Source organism: Chiloscyllium plagiosum, chromosome 16 (assembly GCF_004010195.1).
Source record: "Chiloscyllium plagiosum isolate BGI_BamShark_2017 chromosome 16, ASM401019v2, whole genome shotgun sequence".
NCBI lineage: Eukaryota > Metazoa > Chordata > Chondrichthyes > Orectolobiformes > Hemiscylliidae > Chiloscyllium > Chiloscyllium plagiosum.
This window is the reverse complement of record NC_057725.1, coordinates 39111822-39135989: the sequence shown is the minus strand read 5'-3', so window position 1 is coordinate 39135989 and position 24168 is coordinate 39111822. Positions and strand designations below refer to the sequence as shown.

Below are 24168 nucleotides of genomic sequence, written 5' to 3'. Positions count from 1 at the left end.
ATAGCAAGGTGGACATCATTTATTGCCTGTTCCTTTTTGCTCTTCTGTAGGTGGAGGTGAGCCATCTTCCTGAGCTGCTGCCAAAATAGTGTCAGGCAAGGTTTTTGATCCAGTGGCGATAGAGCAGTCATTTATTTCCAGGTTAAAGTGGTATGTAAACTTGAGAGGATCTTGAAAAGAACAATGTTCCCATATGTTTGCTGTCCTTGTTGTTTTTTCAAATAGTAGAGCTTGCTGTCAAATAGGGTACTGTCAAAAACGTGTTGGTAAAACAGCTGATGAGCATCTTGTAGATGGAAGTGATCCTGCAGTGGAGAAAAAGTAGTTTCAGTTTTTGGATTATCAATCAGTCAGCTGTTTTCAGGATGGTGTTGAGCTTCCTGAGTGTTTTAGAGCTGCACATGAAGTCAAATGGAGAGTATTCCATTGCACTTGATTTGCTCCTTGTACATGGTGGTCAGGAGATGGGGAGTCAGGAGATGAGTTACTTTCTACAGAATTCCCAGTCTCTGAACTGCTCTTTGCTGCCACCATACTTATATGGCTATCCTAATTACCTCGAGTTGATGGGTATTGCCATTGTATAGCAGTGATTAGAATCCCTGTTACTATTGATAGTTATCGCCAGGCACATGTGGCTACTTGAACTTAGAAGTCTAAGCTTGAATGTTATCCGTACATTGCTACTTATGGACTCAGACTGTTCCATTATCTAAATGGCAAATTAAATTAACTGATTAAATCAGCTATGAATATCCTCACTTTTGACCTTATGATAGAGGGATAGTTGTTGAAGAAGCTGAAGATGATTGGGCTGACAGCACTGCCCTGAATATCTTCAGCACCAATGCTCCAGGGCTGAGATGATTGGTCTCACCAACCATAATCACCTTTTGTATTTGGTATTACCAATGGAGGACTTTTCCTTGAATCTTTAATGATAAACTCCAACAAACGGCTTGATATCAAAAGCAGTCTCTCACCCTTTTTTGTGCTTGACCCAGACATTACTGACTGAGAGGCTGAGCGGTCCTGATGAAACCCAAACTGAGCAAAAGATGAATTGATGAGTTAAGTTCTGTTTCATAGCATTCTTGATTATACCTTCCAAAACTCCTTTTTATGGTTAAGTTAAGACTAAAGAGGAGGTCATTGGTTTAATTTGATTTGTGTTGCTTTTAGTGGACAGAACCTCTCTGGGCAATTTTCTTCTTTGTTGAATAGATACCAGCATTGTAGTTTTAATGAAAGAACTTGGATGGAGGCACATTAGTGTAAATCTTCAGCATTACAGCTAGGTTACTTTTGAGAGACATTGCCTTTGCTGCGTCTAATGAGTTTAGCTGTGTCTTGATACTATGCAGAATGTATCAAATTGGTTAAAAACTGATTCTGCAGAGCTCAGGAAAAGGCCAAGATGGATCATCCATCCAGCATTTCAGATGAAGATTATTGTAAACATATCTCTTGCACTCATGCTGGGTTTTGCCATTATTGAGGGTGGGGATGTGATGGAATCTATTCCAATAAATTGCTTTACTGTCCATTACTATTCACGATTGGATGGGACAAGACTTCAAAGCTTTGATCTGACTTTTTTTTGTTCTGATTCTATTTAAAGCATTTATATTCCTTTGCTTAGTATGTGCATTAAACTTTGCGTTCGGTAGGTTGACATCACAATTTTATGAATGCCTAGCTTTGCCTTACTGGTAGGTTCTTCTACACTCCTAATTAAACCAGGATCAATCCTCAAGCTTCATACTAGAATCAGTGATATTCTGGGCCATGAGATTATTGTTGATGGCCATAACTTTTCCATTAATGTTTTAGTTTTGAATTGCTAGATGGGTTCTGATTCTATTTTAGTATGGTGGCAGTGTCACAATGGAGAGTGCCCTCAGTTTAATGAGTACACCACAATGAGTGCAGTAATCACTCCTCCTACTACTGTCTTGGATGTACCTGTGACAATTGATTGGTGATGACAAGGTCAGGCAGGATTTTCCTCTGGTTCTCTAATCAGCTGCTAAAGCCATAGCTTTATAATTATGTTGCTAGGATTCAGCCAGTATTGATTCCAAAAATAGGCACAATGCCACTTTCCCTAATTATAATAATCTAAGTTATTATAATGCTCACTTCCTCTTCAGCTCCATAAACATTGAATCTTTAGTGTGATCATTAACAGCACTTGTAAACTCTCTCTGTTCATCATCTTTTTCAAGTAGTCTGTGTATCAAACACTTCCCTCTGTTCTATTTCATGGGATGTAGTCAGAGCTAGCAAGGTTAAAAATCACACAACACCAGGTTATTGTCCAACAGGTTTATTTGGAAGTACTAGCTTTCAGAACCCTGCTCCTTCAGGTAGTTATTATCATTGCTGGCAAGGTTAGCATTTGTTGCACATCCTGAACTGCACATGAACTAAGTGGCTTGCAAGGTCATCTCATAAGACAATTGAGAATCAATATCATTCCTCTGGGTTTGGAGTCAGAGGTAGGCCAGGCCAGGAAAGGATAGCAGATTTCCTAAATGCAATTGATTAACCAAATGATTTTTACAGCAATCAATGACAGCTTCACAGTTAACATTACAGATTGTTTGTTAACATTCCAGATTTATCAATTGAATTAAAAATAGGATTTGAACCCATGACCCAGGGCATTAGTCAAGACCTCTGTACTATAATCCAGTGACTTTACTATTAAGCTACTGTCTCCCCTAATATAATGTGCCATTTACAAATATTGACTACTTTTTTATGCAAATTGAAGATAGAAGCTTAACGTCTATAAATTGCCTTCAATGCTTTTTGGTTGATTAGCTGTACCACAGCAATATATGTAGTGATAAATTAAGTCCATAAGGAACTCCAAAGCTATTGAGAGACTCTCAAAGATGCAAAGGTGGAGAATAGAGTGGAGAAAATCCACAATTTCAGTCTTTCTATACATCATGCAGCAGTTTTCTTGCCTATTTCTTTTAATAATGGGAAAATAATGCTCAGATCATTGAACCTGCTCTGGACCGAAGACTGAACTGGCTTCTAATAGAGGTAAGGAGCTGGAATGGGAGTTTTAAGTGAAACTAACATTAATTATTTATAATCAGATGCAAGCTTTTTTTCCCACAAAGCATCCCAATGACTGGCGCTATCCTTTTGCAAGATTATCAATTTTTAGTTAGTTATTATTAGTAAGAACGTTCATAAAGATACAAAAATCAGTGGCAGATTTTTTCTTATTTTATTTATAACACCCAATTAGAATACAGAATTCAGTTGAAATCTTATTAAATCAGAAGATTTTCATTGTGTAATGTTATACTTAAATTTTTATCTCACAATGGTGTTATAATAAATGAGACCAGCTGTTGTTTCAGACTCCTGATGAGTGCCTGTCTTTTTCACTGTTGGCCTTTTTGTACCTGTAACAAAAAGAAAGTATTTTGTGGTATAGACTTCTTTTTGTACGTTGTCTAGTTCTGTGACTTTTTAGGATATAAAAATTACATCCTGTTTGTGTTAAGTGTACCTAAAACTAAACAATTCAGGCATGTTCCAGTAATTCAATTTGTAAACAGTTTTGTTTGAACAGATTGTGTTCATGTGATTTGAGCTGTGCTCAGTAATATTATATGATTGTATATGTTAATTAAAATTAATTTACAATTGTACCATGAATGGTTGATTATTCATTTCAGGAAAATTGAATGCCTTGTCATGAAAGTTAATCTATTTTTCTCTCAGCAGTACGCTTTTAAAGATAATGGATATGTAAACTTCCCATTGTACACTTCCCTGAAAAGCTGATGGGCAGGATGATCCTTTTGCCTCCAGAATCATTTCTGATTCCATGCTCTCACTCACGCAGGCTGTACCACTATTCCATTATGTTATTTGTAGCCTCAATGCTGACAACATTAAAGTGCAATGACTTTGAGGCAGACGGCAAAGTCACTGTTCAAAGATACATGATATCCAATGGTACCTGCAGTCAAGGAGTCAGTTGTTTGTATGAAATGAGCAACACTTGGCTATTACATTGTTGGAATGTCTGAAGAGGGTGCTGAATTCCCAAATGGCTGCAACTTCGTCAGGTCCAAAAGTAACAAAGACTCTAAAGTAGACAGGTACTGAAATTGCAAGTTAACATATTTTCAAAGATACAAGGTTATTTACAATGATGATGGAGGAGGTGATAGCCTAACGGTATGGATGCTAGACTAGTAATCCAGAAATCCAGTTAATGTTCTGGAGGCTGTGGTTTGAATCCCACCAAGGCAGGTGGTAGAATTTTAATAACTTTTAAAAAGCTGGAATTAAGGGCCTAATGATGACTATGAAACCATTGCTGATTGTTGTAAAAACCCATCACTAATATTCCTTTGGGAAGGAAACTACCATCCTTAATTGGTCTGGTGTAGATGTGACTTCAGACCCACATCAATGTGGTTGACTCCTAACTGAACTCTGGACAATTACAGATGGCAACAAATATTGGCTTAGCTAGTGATGCCTACATCCTGTGAATGAATGAAAAAAAAAGTCTGTGCCATCTGTGGACCTTCAATAAGTTTTAGTTTTCTTCTTTGTTTTATCACTCTGTCTAAATGCAGTCCTGACATCCACGTTGGGTGGAGGCAGTCTGGTCTGTAGTTGACGTTATTGACGTGAAAGACTTGGCAGGTTATGCTTGTGGACATTTCATCCTAGAGGGCCAAGACCTGTCAAGAGTATTCTGGCCAGTTGCAGCTTCTGTTTCTTCTGCTGTGTAAGGGGCTAGCGTCTCTGGAGTATCAGAGGAAGTTCCTAGGGCTCCTAAATGTACTTTCTCTATCTACGGGTGCCTACAGTACCATCCTGTCTCCATAAGAGGAAGGGGCACCAGAAGTGTACTGAAGTCTCTCATCTTCCTCTTGCCTGGCCATTAATGCTGAGCTACAATGGCTAGAGAAATGGATTGCAGGTCTGTGTGCATATCTGACAAGTACTGCTGGACCTGAATCTCCATGGCAGTAGCCAGCCACACATCTGCATGCTGGAGCTAGCACAGTACAGATGGTTTTGACTCATTCAACCTTCATCCAGTCAACTGATGCTGAAAAGGCTGCCTCCTGTTCTTGTGTATTTTTAATTAAATCATTAATGGCTGAGAACTTGAGGGTGCCTTCTGCCTGGGACTGCAGATTTGTCTGGACTCTAATAGTCTTCTGAATGCCAAAAAACTGTAGCATTTCTTTCCTAACCAGTTGTAGAGATGTGTTAGTGATGTGCTCACCAGATTATGCACCAAAGTGCAGAGTATACCTCAATAAGAAAACGTTTTGAAGTAATGGAGGGTGCAGGTGAAAGCATTTCTAGAGTGTTAAATGGCATCCTTCTCAAAGATAGAGGATCTGAGGATCACCAGTGCTGGTCTCTTCTTGAAGTTCACTGAGTACTGCTAGTGTCTGCATAAGAGAGGGAATTAGTTGTATAAAAGGGATAAAAGCCTTTGCAGGATAAGACAGAATTTTGAGATTGTAGACAATAAGCAGAAAATGTAAACTATTCTATGCGAGCAAGCTAGTCCATAATTTCTTTGAATATTTATAAAATTTGAACCTGATTGCACTATTTTGGGTATTCCATGTCATACAAAAGTGAATTAATGTTTCCATTTTCACTTTTGCAGTAATTTTTCCAAAAGATACCTCTTCAGGAAATCTTGTGGAAACATCCATAATCATTCAAAGATACTGATTCCGATTTGAATTCAGTGTTGGGTCCTAAACAGTCTAATTACAGCCTGCTAAAGAATTCTTTAAAACTTGCGTAGAATTAAATGTGCAGGTTTAGTTGATTTTTGGAGTTTCTCCACTATCTGACATGTATGGGCCTAGCAAAATTTGACATTTGTAATCCTGGCCTATGAGAATGTTTTCATGTTTTGATTTGTGCTTTCCTAATACTTAAGGGCAATCTGAAGATTTGCCTTTGCGTATTACCAAAGGAAGTTTTGTTTTATGAAGAACATGTTTGGGGAAAACATCAACTGGGGTAAGGTAAATTGCCTGATGTTCAGGTTCCGAGACTGATCTATCTCAAATTCTAAATAAACATGCCAATGTTTTCAATGGGAATCTGGGAAAGATAGAAAACATTCTACCAAATTGAAATTCAAGAGTGAAAATTGAGCAAAATGTTTCAAGGCTAGATCAGTACCTTAAATAATTTAGACAACAGAGTGAGACAGAATTAGAGAGGCCAATCAAGACGGGAGTCCTTCAACCCTAAATGTGAGTCACTGGGCCACTTCTATCATACCAGTGACATAGAAAGATGGATTAGTACATCAATGCGATAATTTTAAGATTGGTATTGTGTACTGAGCCTTTTCATTTAATGATCTACTTAATGGATTAGCTGGAGGTCAACTTTTCAGTAAAATTGACCTTCGTCAAGCCTCTCTCCAGCAACATGATGATTGTAACACATTAAGTTGTCTTTTATGTGATTCAAACTGGAATTCTTTTGTATTTAAGTTGATTGGACAGAGTCCAGTGTTACTGAGATGACACTTCAGTCATGGGGAGAAACAAAGATTTAGATGCTACTCTACAGAGACTTGAAGTATATGGCTTGAAAATGAGGAAAGACAAATGTGAATTTTTAAAAATCTTCCAGTAATTGGGCCATATATTTGATGCTTAGTGACCACACAAGTCATCTTCAAAAATAAAAGTTATAAGTGAGGCACTAATAACTAAACATGTAAGTCATAACTTTTGGGGTAAATTACTATAGCAGGTTTGTCTGAAATCTCGCAACCACTCAAGTCATTGCACGATCCATTATGTCTAACAAGAATTGGAAATGGGAAGATCAATGTGAAAGAACTTTTTTACAAGCCAAGAGGTTTTATTAAAGTTAGAAGCTCTAACCCATTTTGACTCAGTTACTGTTGCAACTAGCATGGGATGCATCACCATATAGAGTGACAGCAGTCATTTCTTACATATTACCCAATGTTGAAGAGAAGCTAACAGCTTTTGTGTTAAGATTGTTAAACAAAGCATAAATGAACAAACATGGAGGAAGAAGCACTGGGAGTCTTTTTTGATATTAGATTTTTCCACCAATACTTTTATGAATAGAAATTTACCCTTTTAACAGATTATAGACTGAAATATTTGAGTCTCATACAGGGTCTAATATCAGCAAGCTAGATTTTCTCCAGCAGCAAGGTGAATGCAGAGGTGGGAGTTGTTGCTATTAGTTCACATTTATTCAATTAATTATTGGTGATCCAACTTAATTGGAAATGCTGATAGGTTCTCTAGATTATTTTTGCCACATGAATTGACTACAAAGAATCCTCATGTGGACATTTTCTACTTTGAACAAGTAGAGAACACTTTGGTAATGGCAAGACAAGTAAAGCAGTACACTACTATCAGAAAAAGTAGAATTGAAGCTATATATCACACACAAGATAGAACTATCTGTATAAGCAAAATGTCTCCTGGGGGATGACTGTCATCTCAGCTAAGGAAATGTGTTAAATCAATGACACAAAGGTCACTGTCAGTATGAAGGAGATAGCCAGGGTTGTTTTTTTTTTTGGCAGCGAATGCTTACCTTGGAAATTGAGGAGAAGGTGGGAATATAAGCAGTGTGTTCAAGAGTTTGCAACCTACTCTCATTAGCACAACTAAACCAAAGGATTGACTAGAAAGGCCAGGGCAAATAATCCATATAAACTATGCTGGACCTTTTTGAAGAGTGAAATTCTAATTGGCCTGAAGTTGCTATCATGAGGGTGACATCTTCAGAGACAACCATTGAATGACTGGGTGAGGGCTTTGCAAGGTTTGGTCATCTGGAACAACTTGTAATGATGATGTTCCACAGCTTATATCACAAGGACAATTGGAGTAGGATTGAGGTTAGTGATGGAGTTGATTGTAACCAGAAAATAAAAGGAAGGGACAGGATGTGTGAATACCATATTGTACCAAGGAACCATGTAACGAAATTAGATAACAGAACAAACTTTAAAACTTTGTATCTTAATGCATAAAGTATTCAGAATAAGGTGGACAAATTGACAGTGCAAATTAATGTAAATGAATATAATCTCAGTCATGGAAACACAAGGAAATCAAAACTGGGAAGTTAACATTCAGGGATAAGAGGGATGGAAAAGGTGATGGGTAGCATTGTTAATACAAGATGAAATGAGGACAGCTGTGAGAGATCTGGGCTTGGATGCTGTAGAGTCACCTGGGCAAAGGGAAAAACATCAAGGGAAAGAAGACGTCGGTAGCAATAGTATACAGACACCAAACAGTAGGCACTTTGTGGGAAAGGCTATATATATCAACAAATGATGAGCATATAAAAAGAATAGAGCAATACTTTTGAGTGACTTTAATTTTCATGTTGATTCAGTTAATCATATTGGAAAGAGTAGCTATGACAATGGATTCAAAGAGTGCATTAGGGATGGCTTTCCAGAATAATGTTGTAGAGCCAACCATGCAACAGGCAATCCTGGATCTGGTAATGGATAATGAGGCAGGTTTAACAAATTACCTCCAAGAAAAAGATGCCCATGAAGTAGTGATCATGACATGATAGAATTTAACATTCAGTTCAAGAGAGAGAAACTTGGGTCAGAAACAACTGTTTTTGATTTAAGAGAAGGGAATTACAATGAAATGAGGACTGAGTTAGTTAAAGTGAATTGGGCAGATAGATTAGCACGAATGTCAATTAGCAAGCAGTGGTAGACGTTTAAGAGATAATCCATGACTCTCAGCAAAAGTATAACCCAGTAAGGAGCAAAGATTCTAAGAGGGAGATAAACTAGCCATGTCTAACCAAGTAAGTTAAGGAAGTAAAAGCATATAAAGAGACCAATGTCAGTAACAGTCTCAAAAACTCGGATAATTTCAAAATCCAGCAAAGGAGGATTAAAAAGATAATAAAGGCATAGAAAATAAACTATGGCGGCAAACTAGCAAGGAATATGAAAACTGACAACAAGAGCTTCTTTAAATATATAAAAAGTAAGAGACATGGCAAAGCAAGTTAGGGCCTTTCGAAAATGAATCTGGGAGACTTTTATGGTGAACAAGGTAATGGCAGAGGAGTTAAACAGATATTTTTCATCAGTCTTTGATGTGAAACATTCTTTAGTATTGATGGGATGTTTGAATTATGTGAGGAAGGTTTTAAGTATGATCGCTGGAGGGAGTATCAAACAAACTAACCAAAGGACATAAGTCCCCTGGTCCTGATGACGTGTATCTTAGGATTCTAAAATAATTAGCTACAGAGACAGTGGATACACTGGCTGTAATTTTCCAAAAATTGTTAAGATTCTGGGGAAGTATCAGAGGGTTGGAAAACTGATAATGTAACACCCCTTTCAAAAAGGGATGGAGGCAAAAAAGCAGGTAACTAGAGGCCAATTAATCTAACATCAATTGTTGGAAATGTATTGGAATCAGTTATTAAGGAAGCGATAGCAAAACGTTTGGAATATCTAATCAAGCAGAATCAGTCTAGCTTCATGAAATGGAAATTGAGTTTCTTGAGGAAATCTCAACCAGAGTGGATAGAGGGGAACCAGAAGGCTTTCGACAAGTTACCTCACAAAAGGTTAATCATAAGGTAAGAGCCCACCATGTTGGAAGTAGTATATTGGCACGGATACAGATTTGGCTTTTGGGCAGGAAACAGCCAGTAAGGAAAAGGGGTTCCTTTTCAGGTTGGCGACCAGTGATGTTCCACAGGAATCAGTGCTGGGAATGCAATTGTTTACAATATATTTCAATGACTTGGAGGAAGGAATTGAATGTACCATAACCAAACATTTTAGACAACACAAAAATAAGTGGAAAGGCAGGAATATAAACAATTTACAGAGAGCTATAGATGGGTTCAGTGCCTAAAATAAAGGGAGAAAGTAAGGACTGCAGATGTTTGAGATCAGAGTTGAAAAATGTGGCGCTGGAAAAGCATAGCTGGTCAGGCAGCATCCAAGAAGCAGGAGAACCGATGTTTTGGGCATAAGCCCTTCATCAGGATTGTTGGCAGGGGGAGAAGGGGCCTGAGAGATAAATAGGTGGGGCTGGGGGGAAAGGTAGCTGGGAAGGTGATAAGTAGATGGAGGGTGGAGGTGATGGTGATAGTTTGGAGCAGAGGGTGGAGCGGATAGGTGAGAAGGGTAGGTGAGCACATCTCCGAGGAGAAAGTGAGGTCTGCAGATGCTGGAGATCAAAGTTGAAACTTTATTGCTGGAACAGCACAGCAGGTCAGGCAGCATCCAGGGAACAGGAGATTCGACGTTTCGGGCACAGGCCCTTCTTCAGGAATCCTTCTTCAGGAATTCAGGTGAGCACATCTCCTCCACTTCCTGCAACTCTACCCTTGAACCCCACCCCTCCAACCACAACAAGTATAGAAGTCTGCCATCCAGTCCTGACCTTCCATCCCACTAACCTCCAGATTCAACGTGTTATCCTCCGCCATTTCCACCACCTACAATTAGAGTCCACAACCAAAGATATATTTCCCTCCCGGCTCCTATCAGCATTCCACAGAGACCGCTCCCTCCATGATTCCCTTGTTAGGTCCACACAACCCATCGACCCGCTCTCCACTCTCAGCACCATCCCTTGCTGCCACGAGGTGTAAAACCTGTGCCCACACCTCCCTCCTCACCTCTGTCCAAGCCCCAAAGAATCCTTCTTCATCCAGCAGAAATTTCCTGCACATCCAAACACATCATCTACTGTGTCCATTGCTCTCCATGTGGTCTCCTCTACACTGGGGAGACAGGATGTCAACTTGCGGAACGTTTCAGGGAATATTTCTGGGACACACGCACCAAACAACCCCACTGCCCTGTGGCCGACTACTTGAACTCCCCTTCCCACTCCGCCGAGGACATGCAGGTCCCGGGCCTCCTCCACCGCCAAATCCTAGCCACTCGATGCCTGGAGGAAGGACGCCTCATCTTCTGCCTTGGGACGGTCCACCGACACGGCACCAAATCGATTTTCACCAGTTTCCTGATCCTCCCCTCCCCCACGTCATCTCAGAGCCAATCCTCTAACCCTTCACCTATCCTTTCCACCCTCCCCTCTGACCTATCAACATCACCCCTCACCTTCCCAGCAACCTTCCGCCCCACATCCACTCTCCTATTTCAGCATCCCCTGCCCCAACATTCCTGATGAAGGGCTTATGCCCAAAACTTCTATTCTCCCCTTCTATACTGCCTGACCTGCTCCTGCTCTGCTTTTCCAGCCCACACTTTTTGACTAAGTGTTTAAAATGTTGGCAAATGGAGTATAGAATGGGAAAATGTGAAACTGTTCATTTTGGAAGGAGGAACAAAAGAAAAGAAAATGATTTGAATGGAGAAAAATCACAGAAAGCTGCGAAGTTCCTTGGGGCTATTTGTGCACAAAACACAAGGGTACCACACAGATGCAGCAGATAGACATGAAGGTTCATGAAATGTTGGGCCATATTTCAAGGGGTTTGGAGTAAAAGTGTAGGGAAGTCTTACTGCAACTATGCAAGGTGCTGGTGAGACCACATCTAGAGTACTGTAGCAGTTTTAGTCTCCTTATTTAAGGAAATATATCATTTCATTGGAGGCAGTTCAGAGAAAGTTCATTCGGGTGTTTCCTGGTACAAAGGCTAAACAAGTTGGAAAGGCAAGGACTGATTAGGGATAGTCAACATGGCTTTGTGCGTGGGAAATCATGACTCACAAACTTGATTGAGTTTTTTGAAGAAGTAACAAAGAAGATTGATGAGGGCAGAGCGATATATGTGATCTATATGGACTTTAGTAAGGCGTTCGACAAGGTTCCCCATGGGAGACTTGTTAGCAAAGTTAGATCTCATTGAATACAGAGAAAACTAGCCCTTTGGATACAGAACTGGCTCAAAGGTAGAAGTCAGAGGGTGGTGGAGGGTTGTTTTTCAGACAGGAGGCCTGTGACCAGTGGAGTGCCACAAGGATCGGTATGGGGTCCTCTACTTTTTGTCATTTACATAAATGATTTGGATGTGAGCATAAGAGGTACAGTTAGTAAGTTTGCAGATGACACCAAAATTGGAGGTGTAGTGGACAGTGAAGAAGGTTACCTCAGATTACAACAGGATCTTGATCAGATGGGCTAATGGGCTGAGAAGTGACAGATGGAGTTTAATTCAGATAAATGCGAGGTGCTGCATTTTAGGAAAGCAAATCTTAGCAGGACTTATACACTTACTGGCAAGGTCCTAGGGAGTGTTGCTGAACAAAGAGACCTTGGAGTGCAGCTACATAGCTCCTTGAAAGTGTAGTCACAGGTAGATAGGATAGTGAAGACGGCATTTGGTATGCTTTCTTTTATTCGTCAGAGTATTGAGTACAGGAGGTGGGAGGTCATGTTGCAGTTGTACAGGACATTCATTAGGCTTGCAATTCTGGTCTCCTTCCTATGGGAAAGATGTTGTGAAACTTTAAAGGGTTCAGAAAAGATTTACAAGGATGTTGCCAGGGTTGGAGGATTTGAGCTATAGGGAGAGCCTGAACAGGCTGGGGCTGTTTTCCCTGGAGCATCGGAGGTGGAGGAGTGACCTTTATAGAGGTTTACAAATTCATGAGGGGCATGGATAGGATAAATAGACAAAGTCTTTTCCCTGGGGTCGGGAAGTCCAGAAGTGGAGGGCATAGGTTTAGGGTGAGAGGGGAAAGATATAAAAGAGACCTAAGTGGCAACTTTTTCACACACAGGGTGATACATGTATGGAATGAGCTGCTAGAGGAAGTGGTGGAGGCTAGTATAATTACAACATTTAAGAGGCATTTGGATGGGTATATGAATAGGAAGGGTTTGGAGGGATATGGGCTGGGTACTGGCAGGTGGGAAAAGATTGGATTGGGATATCTGGTCGGCATGGACGGGTTGGATTGAAGAGTCTGTTTCCATGCTGTACATCTCTAGGACTCTAAGTTTTGTCTCTACTCACTGGGGTTTAGAATATGGGCCAGGAGCAGGTGGGACTAGTTTAATTTGGGATTATGTTCAGCAGGGACATGGTTGGACTGAAGGGTACATTGGTGTGCTGTATGACTCTTACTCTGATCTCATTGAAACTTGTATGAATCTTTAGGGACTGGACATGGTAAATGTTGAGAGGATGTTTCCCCTCATAGAACATAGATGTTCAGTAGGGGAATCAAGGGTTATGGGTGAAAGGGCAAGAAAATGAAAGTGACGAATGTCAGATCGGTTGTGATCCTGTTGAAAGTAGGCTCCAGGGGCTGAATGGCCCAATCCTGTTCTTATTTTTTATGGTCTTACAGTTTATGGACTGTAAGTGCAAGCAGAATGCAACATATCCAATAAGCTCCCTATCATCCAGCCAGAAATGGTTTGGTAGAAATGTTTGTTCAGACGATGATATATTCCTTAAAGATAACTTGAGAACAAAAAATCACTGTCTAAAAGACTGAGCCAATTTTATTTACCATACCACAAAACAACCCACTAGATGACTGGCATTGCTCATGATAAAACACTAAAACACTAAAGGGTAAAAGCAATGAGAAAAATAAGATGATGACTACAATGCACCAATAGCCACTCTGGAATTGACATCGTCCAGAATGTCTTTCTTATTGACAGTTGTAAATTTGATTGTGATTGGTTTCATTTCAGGAACCTCTGACATAAAGGCGAAGGGATATTACATATTTGGTAGGATGGTAGACTATCACTTTAAGAGTCCAGTCATGATAATGTCATCTGCCATTTTGAGGAAAATAACTCAGTTTAACCTTGCTACCTGCAGAGTGAACGTCTTCTTAATAAAGGTCTTGTTGTTGTTAAACACTTGGGCCTCCTGGTCTTGAAACATATGTTTTAGCTTTAAGTCTAAGGTTTTCCAGAAAGTTATGAGCAGTTTAACAATAAAGCAGTTGATATTGACTACATATCATATGTAAACACAAGATTCACTCAAAACTAATATTAAGACATATTGTTACAAATACCCACAAGATTGTACAATGTGTTAGATTTCTTACTATTCGCCACCAGAGATTCTCAGTGTAGCTCATTTTATTTGATTTATTGTCATGAGATTCGAGGTCCAAAAATATTATTCGGGAGAATTTCTTCTAACAGAACAATGAATCCTCAATGTTGGACTATGTGCCTACACATCTACAGGACTCATAGAAGCATAGGAGGAAAGCTCAGGGGCATTCCCAGTTATCTATGCCATGCTAGTATCTTATTTGTCTCTGCCTTCTTAGCTCTGTTAAGCAATGCTATCTCCAGTTTATCTGTCAAATAATGAACTTGATCCGAAGACTATCAAGCTCATTTCTGCCGCATGCAAGAATTCCATTGCTGTATCCATTGTCAAATCTAAAATACAGTAGAACCTGACTTTTCAGTCACTTGTGTTAATTTTTGATACCATACTTATGAAGTGTCTGACTTGTTGTAATCTGTGGCTTTAAATCAATAAGTGATGGTGGGAAATAAACTGCTTTTCGACTTGAGGTGTTTTGACCACAATCAGAAGGATAGCTCCTTCATTTTTGGAGGTCTGGTAGCTTCTGACTGAAACATTCACACCTACAGCTGTTCAGCTAACTGGGAGCCAATCACATAGTTGATGGCAGCCAGAAAGTCTTTATTATCAACAATGAGCCATCATCTCCCAGACCAATCAGCAACTAGACTTTCCCCACTGCTTGAACAAACAGCAGTGTAAACAGCACTTACAAGGAGTGTCAAGCAATTTGCTTTTTAAAAATGCAACAGTTTTCCACAGTTTTGGTTTTTGAAACAGTCCTTCTTCCACTTCAGTCAACAGTCAAAAATACAGAAAAATAAAAAGATGTGGTATTTATATTCTGTTTACCAAGTTACTCTCTAATTCAATGCTCTATAATGAGACTTAGTTTTCACGTAGTTTTAATAAAAGAAATTTATTTCACAAAATGAACTGATACTTATGGCAACAGAAATGTGCCGATTGATCAAATATTTTAGTTGATCAAGAGGTCCACATAATCAATGTAAAAACACACACTAAGTAATAGAAACAGAGGTAATTATGCAGAGGGTATACTGTTATACTTAATTTAGAGCATAAGTCACTTAAATAATTATGCAACTTTGGCTTAAATAAAACTTACCACAGAGCCTTCTCTCTCACACCCTCAACTGACTACTCAGACATTGCGATGATGCAGTAAACTTCTGACATTTGAGGTATATAATTGTTGCTGGTTTATCAAGAATTCCAGTTCATAAAGCGCTGGTTAAATCAAAGTTTGCTGTAATATTGAATAAAATAGACAGCTATTTTCATATAACACAATTTGAAAGATTTTGAAACAGTAAAAATACAATCCAATCTATCCCAACACCATCACTTTACAGTACTAGAATGCCAGATAGAATTCCCTTCTCTATCACCGCTGTAGGATAGACTTGACTGTTTCTGTTGATTCCTAATCTTGATAGTTTGATAACCTTTTCCATGAATTTAGACTTTCTCAGCTTCAAATAACCCCTTCTGTGTTCTAACCAGGCACTCTGGTTTGGAACTTTCACACTAAAACACTAGGTAATCTATTTCCTAACAGTTCCAAATTACATAATTTCTTTAGGAGAATCTATTTCATACAGTTCAAAATACAGCACAAATTCTGTCATAGGAAAGAATTAGACACTCCTTAGACAGTAATGTGGTAAAAGGGTGGGATCTTCAATCATGTTTGGACAAAGTGACATGCATTTCTGTATACCAGCAGAAGACTAGATATGGCTGGTTGCCTGAGATGGATCACCAGCTCAGCAACATTACCACTGCACACAACACAAAGACAATGATTATATTTTCTTGATATTTATGTAGATGAAGTATGGTTGATCCTAAGCTAAGTAATTGACAAGTTTAACAATACACGTAGTGGAGTGATAAAGAGATTTATTAGATTACCAACAGTGTGGAAACAGGGCATTTGGCCCAAGAAGTCCATACCGACGCTCTGAACAGCAACCCACCCAGACCTATTTCCCTACCCGACATTTACCCCTGACAAATATATCCAACACTATGGGCAATTTAGCATGGCCAGTTTACCTAACCTGCACATCTTTGGATTGTGAGAGGAAACCACAGCACCAGGAGGAAACCCACACAGACACTGGGACAATGTGCAAACTCCATACAGACAGTTGCCCAAGGTCAGAATCAAACCCAGGTCCCTGGCACTGTGAGGCAACAGTACTAACCACTGAGCCACCATGCTGCCCTATAGAATTGGGAATCTTTGACAAAAAAATGGAAGGTGACATGATGTTTGCAACCGATGTTAACCCCTAGCTGATGTGGAATTATGAAGCCATGGATCCTTGTGAGTTCAGTGCTAACAATGAGCAAGTGATGTAGAGTGAGAATACAAATCATTGGGCTGAAACGCTGTGATATTGATATACAAGATGTTCCAGCCGGAGCTCCTCTACTCCACCTGTTCTTTTTCTTTGTTTTTCTTTTTTTCTCCCTTTAACCCTGGAGGCAATTCCAGAGCAGCACACGGGGAAGCAGCCCCAGAGCATCGAGGGCAGTGAGTCCCGGAGAAGCATGCAGGCAGCAAGGCTTGGAGCAGCAAGGGCTGAGTTCCAGAGCAGCATGGGTGGAGAGTCCCAGAGTAGCACATTGGGAAGCAACCCTGGAGCAGCGAGTCCCGGACAGAGACCGACCCAGGGGAAGCAGTCCTAGAACCTACGTTGGAGCAGCTAAGTGCCAGTAGAGAGCACACTGGAGGCTTGGAGTGGAGTGGGGACAGCTGTTAAACTAGGGTCTGCAGCAGGTGGTCAGACCATGTGCAGAGGCCCTGCACTGAGCTCCTACAATGTAAAGTTTATTTGGAATTTTTTTAACCTGACCGTAATCCTTTAATGATGCATTATTTATAATTTATTTTTAAAAGAAATGAGTATATTATCAGATAGATCAAACTATTCACATATCACACATTTAAAGATTTTGAAATATTTAATAAAAATATAATTCTATTTATGCCAACATATCCTATTATTGTACTCAAACGCTAGAAAGAATGCTCTTCACTGTCTCACATAGGATTTAACTTGGTTGTGGCTTTGGTTCCCAGTCTGAGAAGGTGATCACCTCTTCTCTGATTCGTCATATATTTGAAGTTAAACTTTCAGGGTTTTAACCAAATGCTTCTGCTCTGGAACCTTTAAACTAAACTCCTTATGCTGAGGTAATCTATTTTTTAAACAATTCTAAATTACCTTCTCCTTTGCTAAGAGGAACTGCATTATACAACCAGCTTCAGCCAAAACTTATGCAGAACTGCCAAACTGAAATTTAAAAAAACCTTTATTTTCCCCCAAAATAAGTATGTTTCCTCTAAGACTCCCCTCCAAAAATTCTAGAATCTTCAAACTGAAAACTTAATCCAGTATACTCTTTACTTGGCTCATGGATAAATTCTCTAAATGTAAATACATTCAAACCCCTCTCTGTCTCTCTCTCTCTCTCTCTCATGTTGTTTTATTAAACAAAAAATACCATGGCTACAGAAATATTGACACGTTAATTATTAAATCAATCTATACATACAGAAAATCCATATGTCACTAAATCAAATTCAAACATTGAAATCAAAATAAATAATATCACAAAATATAAAGTACATACCTTACATCACAATACATACATCGGAGGTCTGACAAAGTTTGCACTTTTAAGTAGAATTGCCAAGTAGTAAATGAGGGACATAGCAAAATTGGTTTCAGCACCATCTTTATTATGTGATTTGAGTGCAAAATCATGAGGGATTGAGATAAAAGAAATAGGAGGAAGCTTTTCTCACTGATGCAAGGGTCAAAAACCACAGGTTGCACATGTGAAATGAATGACAAAAGAACCATAGTGAGATGAGGAAAAATTCTTTTATGCAACATATGGTTAGAATCTAGGTTTCACTGCCTGAAACCATGGTGAAGGGAGAATCACGACTTTCAATTTACAGGGTTGTAGTGAAATTGTGGGGGAAGCAGAAATTGTTCTTCCAATTAGCCAACTAACAATGAACCAAATGATTCTCTTCTATACTGAAACATTATGATTTCTTGCTGCATTGATCGGTGCCAGTGTTCTGATTTAACAGGCTTGTTAAAATAGATCAGTAGCACTTGAGTGGTGTCATTTGAAAAGATGGCTCATTTAGTCAGCTGAAATCTAGCAGTGACTCAGAGAATGGCTTTAGGTAGTGGTGTTTTATTTCGATGTGACAAACTACACGTAGAATAAATCAATCTTTACTAAATAATGACATAAAAATAACTGTGTTTGACATATTTTAATGTAAAAATATAGTAGCCACTTTTCCAAAACTTTAGCAAAATTCTTTATTGCTGATGTATTGTGAACCAACATGCAATTTTCAAAATAAAGCATTTTACGCTTCTCTTGCTGGAGAGGTTGTCAAGGTACAAATATTTTGTAACCCTTGTAACTTAACAACTGTCAAATTCAGGCAAAGGCTCAGGCACAGTTCCCCACCCCCCATTGTTTTAATAATAGTCACTAGCTTAACAGAGCTGAATCAGTCTTCAGTGCTTTGCACTGATTGACATCAAAAGACCACACTGATGTAGAATTAATAGAACACTGAGAATGACTCCCTTGGAGATAGAATGGTGGGGTTTAGATGAGCTATTGTGCTAAAACATGCACAAAGGCAAATGCAGTTGAAATTATACTAGTCAATAATTTAATTATTTATTGTTGAAGAAATGCACTTATTCCTTGGTAGAAAATAAAACTTAAAAATCTGGAAATTTCAGCAGCTTACTCAGCACAGGGACATGGAAGCGTAGTGTTTATTTATTGGACTAGTAATTCAGAGGTCTGAACAAATCATCTGGAGATTTGAATTCAAATCCAAGAATGATAGATGGGAAATTTAAATTCCATAATAAATCCAGAATAAAAGCTAATATTAAAATTTTATATTAATATTATTAAACCAATTAATGGCAATTATAAAGTAACAAGATTTTCATAAAATCCTATCTGATTCTGTAGCATCATTTTGTGAAGGATTTGTGCTATCCCAACCTAGTCTGGCTCCACAAACCACTATTGTAGTCAAGAAAGTGGTTCAAAAACCCTTTTCAATAGCAGTTGGAGATCAGAATTAAATTGCCAGTGACAATCCCACGAATGAATTTTAAAATCTGAAATGACAACTGATGGGCTCATTATTTAGTTGTAAACCATTTAGCACCACCAAATGGCAAGCATTTTTGCAAATTACCATTGTCAAAATCAGATATTAGTGTGACATTTTAAGTCTTTTGACATTTTAATCTGGGACAGATTGCAAACATATTTGAACATATTGGGTTTTTATTTGATAGGAGTACATTAAATTAGCCTCTGTTAAAATCAAAAAGTCTGTAAGATTAGTGTTTCCTTGTGGTTTAGCATAAATACTTCTGGCCGAGATTTTTGTTGGGCTGAGCAGGTTGGAACAGAGGTTCAGAAACCCTCAGTCTTGGATTTCCAATGGCATGCTGATTCCTGTCATAGTCTCACCTCTCATGATTTTGGTAGCAGTCTCAGGACCTCTAGATCAGCAACCCACCTGAAAGTGGCTGATCATCAATTTATCACGCAAACAATAATGACTGCTTTTTGCCCTTTAAACTTCGCTAGCCAATCTAAGAAACTGCATCCTCAAGGCATCCATTACCCCTATTAAATGGGGAATGTGCCATTCAGCTACTTATTGGCCATTTCTTTGCAAATACTGGCAATCAAGAGTTAATTAAAGTAAAGTCAGGACATGGAACTTCTTTTTAAAATTACTAAAAGCATGTTAGTTATGTCAGATAGGTATTTGGGACATTATTGTTTTGTAGAATTATAATAACATGAAACTCAAGCGATTCTATCATTCTGCTAAAATAGCTATACCTTTCCAGTCATGTGCACATAGATCACAGACAAGCTGCTTCTGAATATGTCAACTGAACCTGAAAATGATAAGCAAATTACTGGAAGAGAGAATCAAAGACTTAAAATAGACAGTTAAAATTACAGCCCACTGAAAAGAACAAGGAAGAGGATTTCAGTTACACAAGGGAAGTCATTAGTTACGTACTACATTACAACAAATTGCTATTTTCATTGGCAACAACTCTCAAAATCAAGATGTACTCTATTGAGAATATGAACAGGAGTAGCATGCAAGCATCACAACTCCAACAGATGGATAAATATCACTGTTCCTTTACTGTTATTGAGTCAGAATGCTGAAATTGCCTAAGGACGCCACAGGAATATTTTCACCATATGGATTTATAGGTTTTCAAGGAGATCCACGTTAAGGACAACCAGTACATTCTAGAACATCTATGTTAAAAATGATCCAGGAACTATAAGTTTTTTTTCCTTATTTTTCCATTAGGAACAATATTACCTCTCCAAATACATGTTGAAGTGTAAATGAAAACCCTGGAGGAAATCCCAGTAATTTACAAGGGTCAGAAAGGTGGCTCTACTCTTCTATTAATTCATCCATGAAAAGTAAATTCACAGTGTAAGTGTTATCATCCCACCATCCTTAGGTTCAATAGATAGACTTTCAGTATTGTCTTCTTCTATTTACAATATAATCAACCAAGATAAAATAACAAATTTGAATAACAGTGTGTTGCATCTGATACCAGTACCATTCGTGTAAGACATTTGATGTCAAAAGTAGAAAGTAAGCTGTTTCCTAGCTTTGACATCCTAACAATGATATGCACGAAGATGAAACAAATCTAAAAACAATAAATAAATATTCCAGATCGAAGAAATATTTTAGCATAAATTATTCCAGTAGTTCAAGAAAAAGATGGCTGTTTTGAATAACATTTTAAAAAATCTGATAAATAAGTATTGATCCGTATCATATAATAGGATTGAGGTAGTGGAGAGTATTTTCCACTGCTGAAATCACAAAGATTAAATATTCATTTAATTGGAACAACTCTGCTTAAAAGGAATCATGTTTTAGTAGTTACCTAACCTATTTCTGGGTCAAGGATATTATTATGCTTCCTTCCTTTATGTTCTGTGCATCTTCATCCAGCTTTTGTGTGCTTGCTTTCATCTCTGAATAAAAGTACATTAGCAATAGCCCCTTGGCTGAGGTAGTCATATCCTAAGGTAATACATACCATTCTAATGGTTAAGCAAAGTAGTCAATAGAAATTAACTGGGATTATTAATAATGCAAAACTGTATTTATCATTTATAAGTCACCCTCCCATAGCTCACTGACGATTGAACCTAATCACCTTTTACTATTATTAGATCGCAAATAATGAAGAATTGGCTGATGGAGTAGACAAAAATGCTGTCCTTTCTTCACATATTTATTAGGAGTTGGTGATCCAAGCGTCAAAGTGGTGCAGACATCTCATTCATTTCATTAGATGAACACCCTGTCAGAAACCAATTCAATTCCTGATGTTAAATACATTTTTTTTAAACTAAGTCTGATTAGGCTTAGGGTTACACCCAAAATGTTGACATCTCCACGTCCTGATGCTGCCTGACTAGCTGTGTTCTTCCAGCCTCCTGCCTGTCTACTTTAACTTCAGCTTCAGCATTAGATTCAATAAATGCTGGACAATTATTGTGACACTGAAGAGCCTGGAATAGTTGAGCACGGTCTGTATTTATCCAATACATAGGAATAAAGTAAGTAATTAATATTGACTGAAACACTGCACTGAGAGTTGGCACAGACAATAATAGGACAATGACTCACTGTACACTGTCGAGCAATCTGATGACCTTGTGGAAGTGTGCACATTACCTGAGAACAGGAAAAACTGAACTCTGGTATTTTTCACAGCTTCAATGATTTGCTGACATGTTATGCCATGGTTTACATACAAATAATTTTCCTATGGTTCTGATACTAGAGGGCATTTGACATTACTGATACTGTAGCTCAGATCCAACTTTGTTCGGAGGAAAGATGATAAGAAAGGAGAAAGCTGGAGAAGGGGAGAAAAAAAAATATTTTTTTTGCACCTCCCATGCATGAACAAGTCAAAGCAAAGCTCAGACAGGGGTTAAAAAAAACTGAAAGAATTATTCAATAACAGCTGCTCAAGCTGATGACTCAGTCTGAAGATAAACAGTAAAAGAAGACATTCAAGTACAGTTGTCATAGAAACCTGAGATATGTAGGTCACTACCATGCTGTTTTTATAATTCACATAGCAGCAAGAATCAGCAATAGGTTCTACCTTAGTTCTTGATACAATTCTTGATAATCAATTGCGTTTTCTCTAAAAATATATTATAATTAACTAACAATGGTATGGATAATTATAAACTTATTTTTAAAAATAAATATATGCAGTTCTGATATTTTTAAATTTGTTGTTTAATCCATTTGCATTCCTTTGGTAAGGTAAAAGGTTTAAAACCATACAACATTGCAGGATACATATATTTGACCACAACATCGCATGAACTTCAAAAAACAATTCAAAATATAATGGAACTATTCCTTCCACAGGCACTTTACACATCCATGAAAGGGAGGATAATCCTTTTGTACCTGGTAAATGTGTAACGTATAGATCAGCTGTTCTGAGTGCACTATCAATATATTTCAATTAAAATGGACTACTTCCCAACATGGACCACAACAACTGGAACTTGCCCCTCCCACTCCAATATCCTTTCAAGCCAGTTCAAGTTGTCACTTATCATGGCACCATAGAGGCAACACACCATAAGGGATTCTCGATCCTGCTTACAAAGGGTGCTATCTTTAACCCTATTTATAAAAACCCCAATCACTAACACTTCTTTTTTGTTGTTCCCCACTTGAGTGGCTGCCTGTATCACAGTGCAGTGACCTGTTTGCCTATCTTCCCTGCAGTCATTTTACTCCTCCATATAGGGAGCAAGTACCTCAAACCTGTTGCACATCAAGAACTAAGACTTGTCCAATGCTAAATTCAGGATTTCTCTACCTCCCTCACATGTAGTCACAATCTCCCATCCCTGCCCAGTGGTAAAAATGAAGTATTTAACCTACAGGGTGTGACTTCCTCCTGAAACACAGCACCCAATAACTTTCCCCCTCCCTGATATGTTGCAGTATTCAAAGCTCAGAGTCAAGCTCATCAACTCTGAACTAGAATTCCTCTGCCCACCAAATGTGCTACCGACTGGTTAGTATGAACCACAATGGGGTCCACCAACTCCACATCATGCAAGAACAGCACATCTTAAAAATGTGTTGCTGGAAAAGCGCAGCAGGTCAGGCAGCATCCAAGGAGAAGGAGAATCGACGTTTGGGCAAATTCTCCTTCTCCTTGGATGCTGCCTGACCTGCTGCGCTTTTCCAGCAACACATTTTTAAGCTCTGATCTCCAGCATCTGCAGTCCTCACTTTCTCCAAGAACAGCACATCACCTTACCTTGTATTTCCAAATTATTGAACTAGTTTTTAATTTGTATTTTAAAAATTTTCTACAGGGATTTAGGTTTTAACCTGTAAAATATTTCTCCAATTTACTTTTAATTGGAAAGCAATTTAGGATAGCTCTTCAAATTACTTACTAATCAATGAACTTATTAGTTTTCCTGTGATGGTCACTTTTTCTTCCGACTGTTTCTAATCCCTGAGTCTCCTCTCCTGCTGGCTCCTCCCTCTCTCTCTTTCTGCAGCTCCCAGGTAAGTGTGTATGCCTTGATTTTTATTTCCTGCTCAGTCTCAGCATTCTCTCCTGCTGGCTCTTTTGCTTTTTGTCCCAAATTCCCCAAGACATTATTTGGATATTACAGAGCAGAAGTACTCACCGATGAGAAAAATTGAGGGACTTATTACCTCCTCCCCCTTTCAAATAGCTTTCTGTTTCAGCAAACTCTAGTTGCACTGTAATACTCTTGAAAAAGGAAAGCATAGAGCTGAATTTTCCACTCCCTCTCCCAAGGCAGGAATGGAGCTAATGTGATATCCAAAAATAATGAGGATTGGCAGATCAATTTTCATTGTTAGCAATAATAATCAGTGTAGAAGGTGCC

General features: G+C 38.6%; 1 long non-coding RNA gene across 1 annotated transcript in view; it reads right to left on the bottom strand.

Moving 5' to 3' along the window:
- Window positions 1-3305: 3305 nt before the first annotated feature.
- The window catches only part of LOC122557809, a 74699-nt gene continuing 53836 nt past the window's right edge, over window positions 3306-24168 (bottom strand). The window contains exon 3 of the long non-coding RNA XR_006313939.1: window positions 3306-3431. This is a non-coding gene — a long non-coding RNA (uncharacterized LOC122557809). The remainder of the gene's footprint in view (window positions 3432-24168) is intronic.